A 13,602-nucleotide genomic window follows, 5' to 3' on the forward strand; every position below is an offset into this window, starting at 1 on the left:
CATAAGACCAAGAATCACCAAATGGGTTTACATCAAATTTTAAAAGTTTTGCACAGCAATAGAAACAACAAAATCAAAAAACAACCTACAGAAAAGCAAAATAATTTTATCAGCTACTCCTCACACAGAGAGCTAATATCTAGAAAGTAAAAACTAAAAAAAGACAACTGAAAACCAAAAAATTCATCAAAATATAGGCAACTGAAATGAACTGACACTTCTCAGAAGAAGTAGAAATGGCCAATAAGTTAAAAATTAAAATTTTTCAACATTTTTGTCCATTGCAGAAATGCAAATCAAAGCAACACTGAGATTCTACCTTCCACCAGTACGAACAATTATTTTCAAGAACTCAAAAACAACAAATTCTGGTGAGTTTGTAGAGGGAAAGGAACACTTCTACATTATTGAAGAGAATAAAACTAGTAAAACTACTACAGAAGTCAATATGAAGAATCCTCAAAAAGCTAAAAACAGAAATCCCACTTGCACCATCTATACCTCTGCTAAGTATCTTCTTGGAGAGTTAATACCATCATGTTATGTTGATACATGTAAACCCATGTTTGTGGCAGCACAAATACAATTGCTAAATTTTGGACACAGTCTATATTCCCATCAATAGGTAAGTTGATAAAGAAAATGTCCTGCATTTACATAATATATACAATCATAAAAATAGATAAATTCTAGTTATTTATAGAAAAAGTGATGGATCTTGAAACCATGATGGTAACTGAAATAAATCAGACACTGAAGGTTAAATATCATATGGCTTCTGAGAGACCCATATTATAAATAATATGTAAAGAAAAATAAAAGAGGCTCTATGAAAGTGGAAGAAGATCTGAGAAAAGAGAGAAGATGGAAGAAAGGACAGTAAAAGTGATCAAGATGTACTACAAATATATACAAATAAAAAAATTAAAACTAAAAAATGAGTTTCTGTCACACAAAAAGCTATTCTGGTAAACTGTGTTTTTAGGAAATGCAATTTATCAAAAAATGATTCCAAGCAAATGTATACAAATGTTGAGGCCTCAATAACTACTACTCTAAATTTGAAGGCTATGCTTTCAGAAGTCACAAATTTGACCTAGAAACAATTTGACTATCTCACTACAATAGAAAAACAAGATATTCATTTATAAAAATTGGCTCAATCCTATGCAGGAGATTTAAAAAATCCTGGGTGCTATAATTTAAATATAAGAATAGTGTGTCCCCTAAGCATTCATGTGGAACATTTAAGAGACTGAATTTTGTGAGAGTTTGTTGACTCTTTAAGGGTGCTGTACTTGAGATGGGTTAATTTAGTTCTTATAAGACTTTGAGTTAGTTCTCAAATGAGTAAGTTATTACAAATGATCCTCTCTGTGCTCTTGACTCCCTGTATGACCATGAGCTCTCTCCAGACCCCTCTCTCCTGCACATTTTCCTGCTATTATGATGCAGTCCACCACAGGCTCTCATCAGAATTGAGCAGAGATCAATGCCAAGCTCTTAGATCTGTGTAACTGTGAGCCAAATAAGCCTCTTTTCAAGTTATTCAACCTCCAGTTTCCTCCTAGTAAGGGAAAATTGACAAATATACTGGACTATTTATATAAAGGAGGCTCAGTACTATTATCAGGTACTTTTGAGACAACTGACCATGCACTTATTTCCCTCTGCACTTGCATGAATAATGAAAATTGAACTACCCATACCATAAAAAGCTAAATTTTACTAATGCAGGTTTCAAGAGTTTTTATTATTGTAAAAATTGCATACATTACTTTTTACAACTTTAATGGCTGTACGACTTTAACAAAGAAAGCAACTGTCACCCCAAATAATGCTTTAGACTACCACTGATATACTTCAGCAGTAACCACTATTAACAATTGATTAGGTATCCTTCCAGAAATTTTCTTTAAATATATACATATGTGTAATAATTATATTTGATACAAATACATAATTTCAAACATTGATTTAAAACTTGATTTTCAACTTAGCATTTCCTGGATATCTTTCTCAGGAAAAGCATGTGCATAGAATTTCATATTTAACAACTGCACGGTATTCACAATCTAACGTACCATAATACATTTAGCTAGTTTTCAATTTATAAATACCTGATTGTTTCTAATTTTTGCAGTTATAAATGATCATCTGTGTATATGTTTCCTACTGTTATGGTGTAAGCTAATTTGTTCAGAGATGAAACTTTTGAAAATAGGTCCAAAGGCCTAATTTGTTCAGAGGTGGAGCTTTTGAAAAATGATTGGGTTATCAGGAATGGATTACTAAGAGCTATGGTTCAGTTGCTTTTAGGAGGTGGGTCTGGTTTGAGCTGGGTCACTGAAACATGATCTGGAAGTCATATTTCTCTCCCAAGTTTTTCATGCCACTCTCTACTTCATGGTCACCATCATGTAAGCAGTTTTCCTCTAATTAGGCTTTTTTACCGTGCTGTTTCAGCATTTGAAACTGATGGACACGGACTGAAACTTCTGGAATTGTGAGCCAAAATAAACCTCTCCTTCCTTTAAATGGTGGTCGTGGGCTATTTTACTCCAATAATAAAAAAGTGATTAAGAGATTAGTGTATATGTAAGAACTATTAGATGAAAGTTAACATGCAGGAATGCAGAATAGTGCAGCCATTTTGGAAAACACATTGGCATTTCCTCAAAAGCTTAATCACTAAATTACTATATGATTCAACAATTACACTTAGGTATAGACCCAAGAGAAAAATTATCATATTTTTAGGCAAATCTTGTACACAAATGCTTAGGCCAGCATTATCCATAATAGTCAAAAAGTGGAAACAACTGAAATATTCATCAATTAATAGAAAAACATATGTGATTTTAGCATATTTGTGATTTGATTACATATGAAATAAAATATTCCTTAACCATGAAAAGGAATGAACTCTTAATTCATACTAAATATGCATGAAACTTTAAAACATTCTAACTGAAGACTTATAAAAGCTCAGCTATTATGTGATTATATTTACGTGACATAATCAAATTGGGAAAATATATAGCAACAGAAAGTTAATTAATGGTTACCAGGAGCTGGTGAAAAGGGAAATCTAGAAGTGACTACAAATGGGTATGAATTTTCTTTTAGTATTCTGAAAATATTCTGGAATTAGATAGTGTTGATAGACACACACTTCTGTTAACCTACCAAAAAACTGACTTGTACACCTCACATGAGTGAATTTTATTGTATGTGATATCTCTCAAGAAATTTTTAAGAAAAAATGATATGAAGCTTTTGAAAGAAAGATCAGTATAAACATACATATTTACCACTAGTAATTTTATATTGAGATGTTCCCCAAATATCTCAGAAAAATCTTGTCTTTATGTAATTTCTCTCACCAGACACTTGAAAACTTTTTTATTTTTCAAAGAAAATGGCTTAAATCTGAAAAGAAAAAATGAAATCAAAGATTAATGTTCATAAATAAACTAAAATGTCCATTTAATTAGATTTTCTGTTGGTATAGTTTTTCAAACTATAAAAGTAGGCATGATCACTATATGAAATATGGAAAAGATGTAAAAGCCTACAAAAAGAAAATAAAGATTATCTGTCATCCTACTATCCAGAGACAACAGCTGTTAATATTTAAAAGTATTTTCTTCTGCTCTTTTAATATACAGTGCTTTTGTATACTCTGTATACTCATTGTCATATCTTACTTTCTCATTTTTAGGGTTTTCTTCACTTTTATTTGTATTAATACATGTTTCCAGTACATCTTTGTTTTCATTATGTGGAGTTGGTATATGTACAAAATATATCTTATTTTAATTGTGACAATTTTCTCATGTCAAAGTATGATTTTTTAATGGCTCCATAACTATTCTTTGTTTATACCATCATTTATTTAACTAGTTTCCAATTTGGGTGTATTTAGTTGCTCCCAATTTTTGCTGTTACAATTGTTTTTGTGGCTAAATCTTTTTACATATCATTATTTACTCAGCATAAATGTCTAACAGTGGAAATGACAGATCGAAAGATATATACATTTTAAAGCCTTTGGTACATGTTTTAAATTGGCCTTCAAAAAGATTAGATCAATTTACACTTCCACTAAAACCATATTACATGTCTTTTTCTGCCTTAATCTTGCCAACACTGGCTATAACCATTGTTTATTAAATTTTTAAGCCTTGTCAATATGTTTACACATTAATGGAGCACATGTGCATGTTGTTATTTTAAATTATGACTATTAATTCTTTATTCCATATTTTTGTCTTTTAATGTGTGTAAATGTTGTTTTAGCATTTTGTCCATTATTTGTATGATGCTTGTATTTTATTAATCTGTAAGAACTCTACATATTGGGAGCAATTAAGATCATCACTCCCAGTGGTCAAGGACCCACCCAGCTTCCAGCCACACTAGATTGGGCTCTTCAGGTTTTGGGCCTGCTTGGGCCATGCCAAGTGACCTTCTTTCAATCAAGGGAACTGGGCTGCTGGAGGAGGTGAGTTCCTGCACACCATCCTGAGCCCCAGGAGAGTTTAAGATCGCTGCTCCCAGTGGTCAAGAACCCTTCCAGCTTCTAGCCACACTAGATTAGGCTTGGGAGGTTTTGCAGCCAGACTATATTATGCCCAGCGACCTTCTTCAATCAGTGGAGTTGAGGGCATGTGAAGCGAGTTCCAGCAAATTGGTCCTTGCCAGGGGAGAGCTTTGGATCAACACCCACAATGGTTAGGTGTGCACCAAGCCTCCTGAATCACTGGAGGTGGCATGGGAGGTCCTGTGGGCCTGACTGGACCATGCTCAGCAACCTCCACTCAGTCCCAAGAGCCGAGGGAATAGGAGACAATTTCCAACATGCCCAGGGGAAGTCTTGGAACTACATTAAGCCTTGTCAATATGTTTAGGGAATAATGGAGCACATGTGTATGTTGTTATTTTAAATTATGTCTGTTGATTATTCCAATTTTTTGTCTTTTAATGTGTGTAAATGTTCTGTTTTAGTATTTTGTCCTTTATTTGTATGATGCTTGTATTTTATTAATCTGTAAGAACTCTAAATATTGGGAGAGTTCAAGATCATGGCTCCCAGTGGTTAAGGATCCACCCAGGTTATAGCCACACTAGATTGGGCTCTGCAGATTTCGGGCTTTAAACTTTTGAAACATGGAAATATAGGAAAATGACAAAACGAAAGACCAAAATGCAATTTCAAACCTCCAGCCCATCCCAAGAAAGCCTAGGAGCCATGAACATAGAAGAAAATATATGTCATATATCTGAAATACCTGAAATAATAGCAAATGAAATAAAGAAACAACTCTGGGAAGCTTTAAATAATTCAAATTAGAAATAATCTCCCAGGTAAAAGAAGAAATGGTAAAGGTAACAGAAGAGATGCTGAACACATCTAAAAAAGACACAGTTAAAATCTGAGGAACAAAACAAAAAGATACAATCCTTGGATTAAGTATATAAGAAACAAACAGAATACATGAAGCAAATTTAAAGAGATAACAGGAAATCAAAAATTCCATTGAAAGTTGTCAAAACCATCTCAAAGAAAGAGAAGATACAATTTGAGACCTCGAAGACAAGATTGCAGCTAGTGAACAGGAAAGGGAAGATCTTTTAAAAATAACAAGGAATCAGGAAATAACAATTCAACAGCTGCAAGAAGATTCAAAGAAAAACAACATAAGATTGATAGGGATAAATGAAAAAGAAGGGGACAACACAAAAGATATCAAGAGGATATTTAGAGAAGTAATAGCTGAAAATTTCCCAAACATGAGAATGGAAACTGACATATGGATCAGTGAACCACATAGAATTCAAAATAGCCATAACCAAAATAAAACTACACCCAGACACACACTAATCACAATCCCAGAAATCCAACACAAGAATAAAATATTAAAAGCTATTAGAGAGAAAAGACAGATCACCTATAAAGGAAAATCTATCAGAATCACAGCAGACTTCTCAACACAAACAATGAAGTCAAGAAGAGCACAGAGTGAAGTATTTCAGATCCTAAAGGAAAACAATCTCCAACCTAGAATGATGTACCCTGAAAAATGTCCTTCAAAATGAATAGCAAAATCAGATACTTCCATGACAAAGAAAAGCTGAAGAACTTCATGATCACCAAGTCAACCCTGTAAAGAATACTGAAAGACAGTTTAGATACACTTAGGAAAAAACCACTAAGCAAGGAAGCAATTAAACAGAATGGAAAAGTAAAGATACAATAGCAAAAGATAACACATCATCAATAAACTAATATGTAACAATTATAACCAATAATGTATATAGTCTCAATTCACCAATAGAAATAGACTGGCAGAATGGATCAAGAAACAACATTCAACCATATTCTGTCTGCAAGAAACAAATCTAACCCAAAAGGAAACTCATAGATTGAAAGTCAAAGGATGGAAAAAAATACTTCATGACACAGAAAACCAAAAAAATTAGGGGTAGCTATTTTGTCTTCAGACAATGTGAACTTCAAACCAAGAATGATCTGAAGAGATAAAGAAGGTTACTACATACTAGTTAGGGGAAAACTTCAAGAAGAAGACAAAACAGTCTTACAAATATATGCACCAAATTCCAGAGCACCCTTCTATACAAAGCAAGTATTAACAGAAATGAAAAATTCAATAAGCAATAACACAATTATAACAGGAGACTTTAACACACCACTGACACCAAGGGACAGTTCCACCAGACAGAAAATCAGTGAAGAAGTAACAGAACTGAATCACACCTGTGAATAAATAAATGTGATAAACATATAAAGAGTATTCCACACAACATCAGAATGTACACTTTCTTAGCAGTACATGGGCCATTCTCTATAACACACCAAATACTGGCACACTGAACACATTTAAGTAAATGCAAAAGAATTGAAAGTATCCCATGCATTTTATCAGATGATAGCACCATGAAGCTAGAAATTAATGATAAAAAACTGAAAAATGCCACAAACGCATGGAAATTTAATAATACACTTTTGTGCAATCAGTTGGTCACAGAAGAAATTGAAGAAGAAATTAAACAATACCTACAAGCAAACAAAAATACAAATACAACTTAATGGAATCTGTGGGATGCAATGAAAGCGGTTCTCACAGGAAAATTTACTGCACTAAGTTCCCACATCAGGAAAACAGGATGAACACAAATAAAAAAACCTGATACTACACCTCAAACAACTATAAAAAGAAGAGCAAGTCAAGCCCAAAGCCAAAAGAAGGGAGGAAATTATAAAAATCAGAACACAAATTAATGCAATAGAGGCAAAGAAAATAATCCAAAATATCAATGAATCAAAGAGTTGATTATTTGAAAGAATAAATAAAATTGATAAGCCCCTAGCCAACCTGATTTTAAAAAGGAAAGAAAAACTCAAATTCATGTAATAAGGAATGAAAAAGGTGAAATCACTACAGACTCTGTGGCAATACAGAAGATTATCAACATCTGTTTAGAAAACCTGTACTCTCATAGGTTCGATAACACAGAAGAAGTGGACAGATTCCTAGAAACATATGAACCACCAAAGCTGGATCAAGATGATGTAAAACTGCTGATTAAACCAATTTCTATTAATGAAATTAAAAATGTAACTAAGCCCTTACCTACAAAGAAGAGCCCAGGCTCAGAGGGATTCCCTGAGGAATTCTACAAGAAATACAAAAAAGACTTAACGCCAACACTCCTCAAACTCTTCAATGAAATTGAAAGGGAAGCAATTCTTCCTAAGACATTCTTTGAAGCAAATATTACTCTAGTACTAAAACCGGAGAACGATGCAAGTTAAAAATAGAACAACAGGCCAATATCCCTAAGGAACATAGAGGCAAAAATTCTCAATAAAATATTGGCAAACAGGATGCAGCAAATCACCAAGAATATTATACACACCACAACCAAGTGGAATTCATCCCAAGCATGCAGGGATAATTCAACCATTGTAAATCAATAAAGGGAATCCACCATATCAATACAGTCAAAAGTAAGAATCACTTGATCATTTCTACAGATACAAAAACAGATTTTGATAAAGTCCAACACTCATTCATGAAAAGAAACTTATGGAAAATTAGAATAGATAGCCTTTACCTCAATATGATGAAGGCCATCTATCACAAACCAACAACCAGCATCATATTAAATGGCCAAAACCTGAAAGCCTTTAACCTGAAATCAGGCCGAAGACAAGTATTTCCCTTATCAACCCCTCTTATCCAAAATAGTACTGGGAATACTAGCCAGAGCAGTTAGACAAGAGACAGAAATAAAAGGAGTAAAGATAGGAAAGAGGAAGTTAAATTATCATTATTTGCAGACAACATGATTTTGTACATAGAAGACCCCCAAAACTCCATTGAAAGACTCCTAGATATAATAAATTCACCAGTATAGCTGGATACAAAGTCAATACTTAAAAATTAACAGCATTCTTACACACCAACAATAAAATCACTGAAAGAAAAATAAGAGAAGCCACACACTTCACACAAGCATTCAAAAAAAAAGAAAGAAAGAAATACCTAGAAATTAGTCTCTGTGCTCGCTTCGGTTGCACATATACTAAAATTGGAATGATACAGAGAAGATTAGCATGGCCCCTGTGCAAGGATGACATGCAAAATTGTGAAGTGTTCCATATTTTTATGGGAAAAACTGCCCAGAATCAATAACTGGGATCACTTCTTATCAAAAAGTTTCTGCATGTCAAAAGAAATCTCCAGCAACTGAAAAGAAAACCCACAAACTGGAAAAAAATCTTAGTGAATTGTCCCTCAGACAAAGACCTTCTGTCTAAAGCATATAAAGAATTTTAAAAAATCAGACCCCCAAAATTCAAAGATCCGATCCAAAATTGGGTATCTTAGATGAATACACACTTCTCAGATGAAGAAATACAAATGGCAAATAAATACATGAAAAAAACGTTCATCATCATTAATCATTAGAAAAATACAAATTAAAACCACATTGAGATTCAATCTCACTCCTGAAAGAATGGCCAGGATCAAAAAAACCACCAACAACAAATGCTGGAGAGGCTGTGGGGAAAAGGGAACTCTCCTGCACTGTTGGTGGTAGTGCCGACTGGTACAACCATTGTGGAGGTCAGTTTGGAGATTTCTCAAAACGCTGGGATTGGAAGTCCCATTTGTTCCAGCTATTCCACTTCTAGGCATATTCCCAGAGAACTGAAAGCATCATACCACAGTGATATATGTGCACCTATGTTTATAGCAGCACAATTTGTAATTGCCCAATCTTGGAAACAACCTAAGTGCCCATCAACTGAGGAATGGATAAAAAATTGTAGTATTTTTATACAATGGAGTACTACTCAGCTATAAAGAAGGATCACATTGAGATATTTATAAATAAATGGGCACAGCTTGAGACCATACTCATAAGTGAAATAAATCAAACTCGCATGTATAAATACTGAATAGTTTCCCTAGTGTAAGAAATGATAACAATACATAAAAGTATGTAGTAATCATGATTCCCCATATTATATGGCTTTGAAGCATTATAAAGTTTTCACTCATTAATTGGAATGGTTTTATTCTGGGCTGTTTGATATTATTGTCTGTGATGATATCCACAGCTATTTTGAAGAAAAAAAGACATCATGATAGCTATTGCTGATTTAATATCATCTTGTTTTTAAGTCCCACCGAACTGTTGCTCTTCTGTCTCCATTGGTTTTATCATGTTGTATCTTACTGGATTTTATTATATGTGATAGTATAAACATAATTTTTATAGCAAAGAGATAATATAGAACCATTGTTCATTTCCTGTTAGGTGGTTCTGAATACCTTGTAATATTTCCATCCTCTTGAATGGTTTCACACTGTCTTGGTATGTTTGATGCTATAGTATATGAAGTTATACTCAAATATTTCAAGGAAAGAGACAATATTATAACTACTATTAAGTCAGGTTATCTTGAGGTGAAACACTATGTTGCTTAAATTGTTCCGTTCTGACCTGTATTGTTATGTTGTTGTGTCCTCTTTTACCTCAATCTCCCCCTTTTTTAAAAATTTATTTACTTTTTATTATTTTTTTAATTAAGGGAAAAGTTTTTTTAAATTAGCAAGATACATTACAGTAGCTATTTTGTTTTCCCATTAACTCGATTTGAAGCCCTGTATTGCTCTCACTATCTTGTTTTGACTGATTTCACTCTATTATATTCTGTTTGATATTATTAATTTTTAGGGTATAGGCAACTACTTTGAAGACAATATGATTCACTATGATGCCCAATATGGTTTGATTATTATCTTCTTTTGAAGACCTGTAATGTCTCCAATGTTTAGGGCTTATTGGTTTTGTTCTGTACTGTTTTGTTCAACGTTATTACACCTGATGATATAGGCAATTCTTTTTAAGGTAGCAAGAGGCATTATGTTAACCATTGTTGATGACCTTGTATTCTATTTATACATCATGTATGATGTCCATCCTTGGTTTTGACTAACAGCTTTGTTTGTTACATTTGGTTTTATTCTTTTCCAAAAAAAGTAAAAAGAACTGTGGGAGTGAAAAAATCCAAAATGGGTAAATGTTATTTTAACAAAGTGAGAAAAAGAAATTTCTCTAAAGGACACAACTGCAAGTATGTTTAGGTTCGCAAGATAGATGACCATATTACAAAGTTTTTGTTGGATCATTCAACACAACTGTTTGCAGTCTCAGTGTTTGAATGTCCACTTTGTATGCTTTAGTCCTGTAACTTGAACAACAATTCCTAAAATGACAATCTGTAATCTATTAGCTAGTGATTTCTTACTGTTTATTTTTTGAAACTCGGTATTACTTGTACCCTTTTACTATTTGGTTTTGTTTTTCTTTAAATAAAAAAGTCAAACAAAAGTAGAAATTAGTCTCACAAAAGAAGTAAAAGATCCATACATTGAAAATTATAATGCAATGAAAAAGATATTGATGAGGATCTCAGAAAATACAAAGACATCCTTGTTCATGGATAGAGAGAATAAATTTTGTGAAAATGGTCATTGTCCCAAAACTGGTGTATAGATTCAATGCAATCCCAATGAAAATACCATCAACATACCTAATATATCTAGAGAAATCACTCCTAAAATTCATCTGGAACTAGAGGAGAACTAGAATAGCAAAGGCATTTCTATTTTTTATAACTATATTTTTTATTTATTTAAAGAAAAGGAAACAAAAAATACATAGAGATTAAAAAAGGGTAGAAATAATACAAAATTACAGAAAAATAAAAGGTAAGATATCACTGGTTGATAAGTTACATATTGTCATCTTAGAAATAGCTGTTCAGGTTATAAAATTAAAGTATTTAAAATGACATTCAAAAAGTGACACTGCAAACAGTTCTGTTCAGTGATAGAACAAAAACTCAGTAATATGGTTACCAGTCCTATACACTTGTTTTACATCTCAAAGAGAGTAAGATTAAACATATCAAAACAGAACAAAACAGTTAAAAAAAAAACAACTTAAAGAAATACAGATTTCAAAGCAAGTCCACTGGAGATCTTCACTTTCTATCTAACCATCTCTAGTTTCTTACAAATTGTTGTCCCCATCTTCACCCACCTTATATACATATTGCATATTATAGAACTAATCAAATCATTACAGGATGATGAAGGCTTTTTAGGTCTTCAAGATCTAACATTGGGGAAGACAATAATAACTACCATCTCATCTCTCATTCTCTTCGTGGTAGCCATCCCCATCTTTAAATATGCTGAAATTGAACTTAAGAGACTAGACTAATATCATTCTGATCAGTGAATAATAAACAGTATTGCTAGAATTTATATCATAATGCTACAAAATTAGCATTGGGTTACTTAGTGTCTCTTCTTCAGAGTATCTGTTCATTACATCTTGCATTATTTAATCTGTTCCCGTAAATAATTTTTAAAACAAACTCATGTGTGAATTTCTACATATATATCTATCCTCTCTGTATTATAGAGAAAAACAAGTCATAACAAGACTGCAAAACAAATTCCTAGAAAAACATGCAATGGATAAGACATATAAGACCACAATATAGGTGATCTTCCCTAGTTACTATGTTTTCTCTTGTTATTTTCAATAGATTTGTCCACATCATCGGCTTAATATAGTTAACCATAGTATTATCTATTTTTATAAAAACACAACTTTGAAAGCATTGTAGGATTTGAGAGCTGTTAATAATTAATACCAGTATGGATATGCTTTACATCTTGTCATCTTCAGAGTAGTTGCCTCTACTTTTAGGGTTGATACTAACAAGCATACCAAATTCAAATAAAATCAGCCAAGGCAAACCCATGGTCTTATGAATCGGATTCAATTACTATCAGTCATAGTAAGACAATGTAAGTAATACAGGATTTCAGTTTAAGTTAATAGGAAAGTAAGGATAATTACCATGGTATAACTTGCTATTTTTGGGTCAGATGTCTGTGTCCTCAAATCTGACATGAGTGGACAGACCAGAACAAATTAAATTCAAACTAAATATGGTGATAAGACTACTGTGTCTTTTAAATCCTGATACACTATTAACAATGACCTCTGACTTTTTTAATAGTGTTTCAGAGCTGTCTATACTAAAGACTATAGCTTACCGTCTCTGCCTCATGTCTGCTACTCCACTTTTCTGCTATAATTTGTCCACCTTATTCCCTCATTCCACTGTCTGCCCTGTTCATTGAGGCCTCTCTGCCACTGTTGCTGGAATCCTGGTATCCCTTCCTGTCTCTCTCTGGAATGTCCTTCACACTCTTGTAGGGTTGGGTTGGTGGCCACAAACTCCCACAGTTCCTCCTTGTCTTGGAAGCATCTTATTTCTCCATTAATTTTGAGAGAGAGTTTTTACGGGTGTATGAGTCTTGGTTGCATATTACTTTCTTTCAGGACTTGGGATATTTTTCCCCATTCCCTTCTGGACTTAAGAGTTTGTGTTGATAAGTCTGTTGTTATTTTGATAATTTTCCCATTGTAGGTAATCTGCTTTTTTTCTCTGGCTGCTTTTAATATTCTGTTCTTTTGGTAGATTTCTGGAACCTTGATTATTATATGTCTAGGCATAGATCTGTTTTGGTTGTAGGTAGCTAGTGTTCTGTATGCCTTTTTTATCTGGATATCATTTCTTTTTCCTATACATGGGAAATTTTGCTTTAATATATCTGTGAATATTCTTTGTATTTCATTTTTGGTTGCTCCTGCTTCCTTACTCACATTCTTTCTTAAGTTATGTATCCTTTTGTCTTCTTCTAGCCTTTGAATTGTTACTTTCTGGTTCCTTGTTATTATTAAGAGGTTTTTTTCTTTCACAATCATATGTCATAAATCTCTCTTCACGTTTCAGAAGCCTGGCTTTAGTTTCTGTCAGGGTATTTTGCCAGTGCTCAATGGAGTTTTTAGTTTCCTGGTAATCTCTTTGGATCTGTTTCATGTATTCTAAGTGATGTTTATATTCTTCTTCAGAAGTTTCTCTTTATTTTCTGATTTCCTCAGTTCTTCCATCTGTGTTCTCTTGGGTGGGGCTTG

General features: G+C 33.2%; 1 non-coding gene across 1 annotated transcript; it reads left to right on the forward strand.

Annotated features, from left to right (window-relative positions):
• The first annotated feature begins 8,589 nt into the window (after positions 1–8,589).
• Positions 8,590–8,696, forward strand: LOC111757152 (U6 spliceosomal RNA). The gene has a single exon (XR_002791521.1). It is a non-coding gene; the product is annotated as a U6 spliceosomal RNA (small nuclear RNA).
• The last annotated feature ends 4,906 nt before the right edge of the window (positions 8,697–13,602 follow it).

Source organism: Cavia porcellus, unplaced genomic scaffold (genome assembly GCF_034190915.1).
Source record: "Cavia porcellus strain 051 isolate PalLab524CR breed Dunkin Hartley unplaced genomic scaffold, mCavPor4.1 scaffold_3, whole genome shotgun sequence".
In the NCBI taxonomy this organism is placed as follows: domain Eukaryota; kingdom Metazoa; phylum Chordata; class Mammalia; order Rodentia; family Caviidae; genus Cavia; species Cavia porcellus.